Raw genomic sequence first — 6,000 nt, forward strand, 5'->3', positions numbered from 1 at the left:
TGTCTTTATTCCCACTCGGGCAGGCAGCGGCGGGGAGGGGCTGCCGGCGCTCCGGCCGCGGCGCCGCGCCCCCATAGGCCTCCCGCCCGCCGCGGGGGTGCGGGGGGCGGGTAGCGGCCGTGGGCGCACGGGAGTCCCGGCGCCGCCCCCCGCCCTGCCCGGCTCCGTGTGCGTGTGTGCACATGTGTGTGTACGTGTGGGGGTGTGTGTGTGCAGGCGGCGGTCCCCAGGCCTCTGGCCGGCGGGTGTCCCCGGGCCGCTGGCGGCTCGCCCGCCTGGTTTGCGTCGGCTCGCTCGCTCGCTGCCCGGCCTTCCTTTTCCTCCTTCCTGACGATTTTTACGCCAAACACGCGCAAAGCCCTCCCGAGAGCTCCTCTCCGGGCCGCTTCGGGGTTTTTAACTCTGCGAGTTTCGCTCGGTATCTTGTCAGCCTGCCCTCTCTTTAAACGCTCCTTTTCTGTTTCTTGCCGGTGCTAGGAGCTCGTCGTAATCTGAGGTTCCTTCTCATCAAATGTCTGTCAGAGCTCCAGGTTTATGAAGGCTCACTCGGTCACTGAGGTTGTGCCAAGCCTTGCAGAGTTAGGGTTTCCCAAATAAGGCAGGCAAGCGGCACGATGTTCCCTTTGAAATCCATCTAGGTAGCTTTGGCGTAGGCTCTTGGGGAGCCTGGCTGCGGTAGGGTACTCTGGAGTTAAAGCTGAGTAGGCCTTGTAAGGAGTCGGTAGCACAAAAGAGGATGATGAATGATCCTCCTTTTAGGAAGGAGCCTGAGTGGGTAAGCTGGTAATTACAGTTCATAAACTCTTACGTGCTGCCTTCCCTGTGATGAAGCAGCTATTTCTCGCTTTGGTACAAACACTGCAGCAATCAAACTAGCAGTTTTCTTTTTAAAACCAAAGAAACTGCCAGGAGGTAACTTAAAAACTCGAGCAAAGCTCCTGATGCTCTTTCCTGAGTGACAGGATGCTAAAAATTAATGTGTCTTCCCAGTATGGTCTTGGAAAAAAAATGTGTTGTTTACTTAGATAACAGAAAAAAATGTGACCTTTGAAACATCAAAGTTGGTGTCTAGGTTTGCCGTGATGAGCCATACATCTCTGCCAAGATCGAAGGAAAATCACTGTTCTGAAAAGGCATGGTTAGAAGCAATAAAAAATGCAGGTCAGCGTACGCACAGTAAAAAAACATTAAATTGTCAGCTGCAAACACCAAAGATGGATGCATTTTACTTCTGAGAGCAGGTAGTTAAGGCAGCACAGCTATCTGCTTGCAGGAATGTAAGCGAAGATTGTAACTTTCCAGAACTGCAAGGCGAGGTAAAATTTGGAACAGTTCAATCAAACTGCACTCCTTTAGTGGTGCTAATATTTTATTAATGACAGAGTCCTTGAAGCATGAGTGCAGCTTGCTCACTTGTAAGCTGTCTTGGTTTACAGGCCCTTTGGAGTGCATCTGCACATGCGTGTATTGGCATGAGAAGGAACAAATGACAGCAGTGTGAAGGATCTTTGTAGCCCTGTAACTGTCCACAGCATAGATCATAACAGCAATAGAATGAAGTGAAATAGCATCCCAAATTCAAACAGTTGCATAATGTTTTAAAGAAGCAAAAAGGTGAGTAAGGCTTAGTGACTTCATAAGTTGGCGTGGAGGATTGTCCAGGATTTGCTGGTAAATGGGAAAAAAATAAGAAATACAGATCACATCTGAGGAACTTGCCTTTCTGGCAGATAGTGATAGTAAAGTCTGGATATGGTAGAAAGTCTAGGAGGGGGAATTAGGCTGAAGCCACTTGTTGTTGTGGATTTTTTGTAGGCATGCTAATTCCTCCCTTAAAGACAATTTCTATTTCTATCACTTCTCTCTTTTACATGATAAATTAAAACAAAATACCTGTATTTTTGTTGGACAGCTGTACTGTTCTCTCTGTTTAGTAACATGCTGTGAAGCAAATGGGAGTTCTGAACAAGTAGAAAAGATAACAGGGTTCTTATATTAATAGAGGCCAAAATACAGAGTGGCTGAGGTGATACAATGTTTTGGATGAAGAGCTCTTGGTATGTTTTGATACTTTTTTTTCCAAACTCAATATAGCTGTCCTTGTTGGTGCTTGGTTTGACTGCTTTAGACAACACAGTACAGGTTGCAGCGGGGCAAGGGAAGGTAGCATTAGAGTGCATTTATTACAGGAGCTGCATTTGGAGGTGCAGCAGCCCCCTATGATGCTAAGGACACCACGCATTCCACCACATGCATTTGAACATTGAAAGGTTTTGGCTGTAGTCCCCCCTTGATAGCCCTGGTGGCTTCAAGCAACCAGAGGGAGGAATAAGTGAATTGAATAGATGCTTTATTTAGCATATCAAGAAAGGGAAATGTTGCAAATGCCTCTGATGTGTGTAGCATAACTAAAAAGCACCGACACTTTGAGATTTAGTTGTCATCCTGGTCTTCTGCTGTATTTTTTTTTTCTGGAAAACAGTTTCTAGGCAGTTCTTCTCCCTTTCTGGACTTAATGCTGCTCTTAACAAAATGCTGCTACCACATCTGCTACAGTCCAGTTATGTTCAAAATAGTGATTTTTTTTTTTTTTTCTTTTTAATTTTTGTTAGTTTTTCATTGTAAGTCCCCTCTTTCTTCACCTCTAGAAATCATAGATTAGTGAAGATTGGCACAAATGGTCTGTTTAGCAGATACACGGTAGTAGAGAAAAAAGTTGTCAGGGTCAGTTGCATCTACTATCCTCTGAAATATTCCAGACAAAATGTCTCATTGGACAAAACCTGCTCAATGAGACAGCCCAATGCCTGCAAGATGTCTTCAGGACATGTCTACAGTTCCTACTGCTTACGTTGGGACGTCAACTGCATGGGTAATACAGCAGCCTTATGGTGCTGAAACAGTTTACTTTCTAATCCTTCTGGTTTTATTCATGAATAGCACTAACAAAGTAAAAACAACCAACCAAACAACTGGACGTGTAACATAAAACTTAAAATAATCTGAATGGTTTAAGTAACTTGGAAAATAGAAGCTTTGAAACAGGTCAAAGGCAAATACAGAGATAGGATCCAACATCTTCAGTCCTATTCCTTAAGTAGTGGGTGACCATTTGTTCAAAATGAACTTATAAGTGCTCACTCATCCTGTCCCCTTAATGAGCTGGGCCTCTTGTGGCTGCTCTCTTCCCAAGGCATCTTCGTAAGAGCGAAGAATGTAATTTTCCACTTCTGGCCGGGACTTGTTATTTCTTAATCTAATGTAGTTATGTTTCTGCTTTCAGTGTTCATACCTTTGGATGATGTCAGCCTTTAAACTACATATGCGATTATTTTTTTCTAATATTTTTTTATGAAACTCCATATTTAAAAAATGCATGTGACCTAATAGTGAATATCCTGGATTCTCATGCTTCTAAAGGTGTCTTTGTCTGAAGTGCTGTAATCTTAGCCATATTCTAAATTGGATGGGACTCCAAAAGGAAAAAAGAATGAATGCCCCAAACTGCTAATAATACTAGAGAAAACAGGTAACTTGAACCCACCACTGTAATCTCTGGTTTCTGTAATTGGGATATAAGTAATGCAGTGGGCCATTCAGCTTCAGTTTAGCTGGAATATTCCAAGTGAATGTTTTTCATATGCTGCAGCAGAGATTCTTATCTTATTATGAAATAATCTAGCTATGCGGTGGAAACAGTGTGTAAGTGCTCTTCAAAGTATGAGAAGGCATTTCAACAGCGTTGTAAACTGTAAAAGTACATCTGCATTTGGCATTTCTGAGTTACGGACACTACAGCCACTTGTGCTTGCTATGTAGATACAACAGTTCTGCTGCCAGCAATGAAACACAGCATAAACCAAAGTTACTGAAAGCGAGTCTAGGAAATGTATGTGCTTGGGTCTGTTGCACCACGTATTTTTGCGTCTATCTGAAGGCTTAGCTGCAACCTAGTGCTCAGGTACAAAAGTCAAAATTCTTGTTTTCTTCCTCTAAGCGACTCTTCCTCCTACAGCTTTGACACAGAAAGTTCTGGAAATGGATGAATACGAATTTATAGGTTGCTCATATATAGAATTTTGGTAAATATATACCAGATGCAGTAATGATTTGCTGTGGGTAGTGTGTGAAGCACAATTCTTGCAAGGCTGTCTCAAACCACAAAGTGGGTGATTTGTGTAACAGATGCTGTTGGAGCGCACAGGCTTTGCACCTGGCCAGTTTATGGTTTCAGGTCTTGGGGCCTCCTCACTTGCTCTATGTTAAGATGTCAGTACATTGCTGAGTATTTGAATGAAAGATGCCATGGATATGAATAGCTGTGTGAGAAATACTGGTTTGATTTTTGCAATGTTTTGCAAAGCTTCCTGCAGACTCTTCAGCTGCAGTACAGGCTTCTGAAGTGTTCTGTTATTTCAGTTTTAAAAGGCAGTAGTAGCTCTGTGTCCCTAGTACTGATCCAGAAGTTCATCATCCCTATCCAGAACATCTCATCCCTTTCACTTGTCTCATCCTAGACTTTTACTCTTGCTTGTCCCAGGAATCCAGGAGAGGAAGTTCAAGGAAGAGGGCAGAGCGGAGGAGCAGGGCAGTAGGAGTTAGGGAGAGGAGAAGCAGGCACTGGGCAGCCCACCTGCCTTACCTGGCAGTGTCTGTGTTGAAACCACTACTGATGCTGGCTTCACCAGCCAGAGAAATGGCATGCGAGTGGGGAGGTCCAGAGAGTTACTGTCACCTGGGAATCCCTCCAACCTACCTTATGCTGTAGGAGACTCTTTACTGAGGGTGTTTCTTAATGTCATCATTGCTTTGTAACTGGCTACAAACTGAGGAAGGTAGGTGCTGCCTGTGGGGCCCTTTAAAGACCTTGGTGTTAAAACATACAATAAAAATATTCAAACTGCCCAAGGAGGGAAAGGATGGCTATTTATTGGATTTTTTTTTTTTTTTTTTTTTTTTAAAGCATGGGGTGTTTCATTTGTGCCTTTTTATGTGTGGCTTTACTGTGTGTAGTATCTTTGCCCATGTCCTCTCATTAAATCCATGGTACAGCAAGCTCCAGGAGCCAGATACATTCCCTAATTGTTTGCCACTTCTCTATGCTTCACTGGGAGCTCCACCAGATTCCTTCTTCCAATACTATAAACTCTCTGAGTTTCCTTGCTGCAGTAGAACAAGGCTTTGAGAAAGTAAGAGTTAGAGCAACTGCAGAAGACAGAAGAGAATTACAGAGATAAAGATAAATGAAATGGTGATTAGTGGATGGCACAGGTTATAGTGATTAATAGGAGGTGAAGAGGAGACTGGTGGGACCTGTGAACAGAGTGGCTGCACTGGAACTGGAAGCTGGGACTGTATCTACAATTAGCTTTTGATTAATGGGAGTTCTGACTGCATTTTGTGAAATTGCTGATTGTCCTGAAGTCAGCTCAGGTCTGGTAGCAGTATTTTATTAATGGTCTGGGAATCTGCTTGCACCACAGTTGTCACCAAGAATATTACTACCACCTGCTTCAACACTGCACTCTCACTGATTTTCTTCTTAATGCCTTCTTTACCTACCCAGGATTATCTGTGGGTTTGCTTTTTCTCTTATAGCCCTGCTTTCCATTAGGCTGGGTAACAGAAGGAGTATTTCATTTGTTCACAACTATATGCATCTTATCCATTCTGAATTGCCATGATGATTCTAGAGCAGTCATTTCTCTTAATTAGCAGTAACCCTGTGGCAGGGAAGTTTGTTTCCTAGTTACTCTGAGTCGATGCATTATTTATATGAGAATTGGAAACTCTCCAAGGAGAGACAGGAGTACCTATAGGTACTGAAGACAGGAGTTCTTTATTTTCATGTCTTGAAACTTGGACCTCTGTCTTACAGTAGGGCTTGATTCTTGCCTTGGTCAGCACACCTCACATGCCTATGAAATTCTACAGGATCATCTAGAACCTGTCTTGTGTATTATCTGGTTTTAAATTGTCTGATGCAGGCAGTGGGGTGAC

The sequence above is a fragment of the Strigops habroptila genome, chromosome 5, assembly GCF_004027225.2.
Source record: "Strigops habroptila isolate Jane chromosome 5, bStrHab1.2.pri, whole genome shotgun sequence".
NCBI classification, from domain to species: Eukaryota; Metazoa; Chordata; class Aves; order Psittaciformes; family Psittacidae; genus Strigops; species Strigops habroptila.